This window comes from Tupaia chinensis, unplaced genomic scaffold, assembly GCF_000334495.1.
Source record: "Tupaia chinensis unplaced genomic scaffold, TupChi_1.0 Scaffold000348_1, whole genome shotgun sequence".
NCBI lineage: Eukaryota > Metazoa > Chordata > Mammalia > Scandentia > Tupaiidae > Tupaia > Tupaia belangeri.
This window is the reverse complement of record NW_006159842.1, coordinates 1,159,845-1,161,918: the sequence shown is the minus strand read 5'-3', so window position 1 is coordinate 1,161,918 and position 2,074 is coordinate 1,159,845.

Genomic DNA, 2,074 nt, shown 5'->3' with positions numbered 1-2,074 from the left:
CGCACCGAGGCGGTCGCTGCCGCGCGGGAATGCCCAACACGACATATCTGCCCACGTAAATGATCCTTCCGCGTCTGCCGACACCTGGCCAGAACCGCGGGCTCCCCGGCCAACACGTGGGCAGAGACACTCAGCCCTGGCTCCAAGTGGCTCTGTGAGCACGCTGTGGGGCGTGGAGCCTGCCTTTTCTTCTTGGCTCTGGGGGTCCCCAGAATGCCCCCTCTGGCCACATTTATGGGGAGCACAAGCCCTGGGCACAGGAGGAGTGTGGGTGGGAGGTGACCACTCGGTCCAGGTGGAGAGGACTGAAGGTGGGGAGGGAGCCCCTTCCCTGGCTCCCTCTCCCCAAAAGTAGTGAACAGGCATGAGCCTTGAGGCTGGGGGAGATGAGAACCTCGGGGCAGCCATGGGCTCCCGTTCGTGAGCGGGCAGCATCCCAGCCAGCTCCCTGCACTGCCAGGGAATGCGGAGGCAGCGGGACTGCCCAGAGGCTGACTCACTTGGAATTGAACAGCTGGCTGCTGCTCCCTGAGCATTTTCTCTGAAAGGCCTTGGGTCTAGATCCATTGCAGGCTCCCAGTCCTGCTGCCGAAGGCAATGCCTCTGCCACAGGGGCCCCTAGTGGCCACACCTGCAGAGGGCAGGAAGCATGTCGGTCATGGACCTGAGGCCACTCAGCATGGATCGGACAGCCTGGAGCTCAGAGGGAGGGACCCCCTTCCAATACACACCCCTCCTTCACCCCTGTTCAGGACTGAAAGTGCATTCTGGGAAGGGGGTCCAATGCCAGAGATGTGTGGGAGCTCTCAGGGATAAAGGTTGTTCTGGAAGGAATTGGGAGGCCAGGTGTGGAGCCTCACCTGGGAGGACCAAGGAGACCCTGGCACCTGTTTCATCTGTGCGGTCTCGGTCACGCCTGGGCATTGCCATGAAGGCTTAGTGGCCCCGGTCTAGAAGGGTGCTAGAGAATGGTGTGGCTGTCTGCAGCGGAGCTCAGGCGCAGAGCCTGAGGCCCGAGTAGAAGCTTGTCTTAGGCAACCACAGAGAATCAGGAACCACATGAAGACAGGAGAGGAAGTGACCCAGCCCTCAGGACTCGCCCTCTGCCTGCCCAGAAAGACTGCACTGTGGGCTGGGCTGCAGCAGGCCTTTGGTGGCAGGCCAAGACAGCCATCCACCCTCGTGGATCATCGACAGTTCTGCTAAAGACTGTGGGCCATTCTGGCAGCGGGGACAGTTACAGAGGGCTGGCCAGCCTACCCAGATCTCCACCACCCTCCTCGCCACTCACCCCGCCCCCGCAGGGCCACCCAAGTCCCTACCGCAGGGCAGGAATTCCTGCTCAAGAGCAACCGAAGCCCCTCGTGTGCCCCCATTTCGGTTCATCTTCCACTGAGAGACCAGATGAGCACCATGTGATCTGAGGGTCTCTGACATCTGCCCTCGGAAGGAGATCTCCGGAGGCGGGTGTGGACTCTGGTGTATCCGAGGCAAGCGTCCTCCCACTCCCGCACATGGTCATCTCCTCGCCGGAGCTCAGTTCTCCGGCTGGGAAGAGCACGGCTGCCCTTCATGTAAAAGCAACAAATCAGAAGAAGCCTTTTCCTCACCTCCTAGGGAGGCAGCATTGGGGTCCTGAGCCCTGGCAGGCGTGAGGCTCCTGGGCTTTCTCTCCTGCTCACTAGCCAGGAGGGCTTCAGGATAAAGGTGGGTGGGACGGCCTTCTGCATGGGCCTCTCAGCAACAGGAGTTCCGGGCCAGAGGGTGCCCCACCCTCTGGGAGACACAGGTCCTGGGTGGACTCGTAGGAGGCGTCTCTGCCCGGCAGAGGGAAGACTCGGGGCAGGGAGGTGTGGGCATGGGCACATTATAGCGAGGGGCGCATGGAGGCCCAGGAAGGGGCCCCGATAGCTGCAGCTGCCAGCAGGGGGAGCACGGGATGTCTGGCAGTGGGCATGGAGGCCACCTGCCGGGTTTGCAGGAAAGCAGTTTCTGGTATTAGGTAGAAATTTAGACTAGATGACCCTAGCCTCCACCCTCTTTAGGGCTTCACTTCAGTCGTTTTTTAAAATTG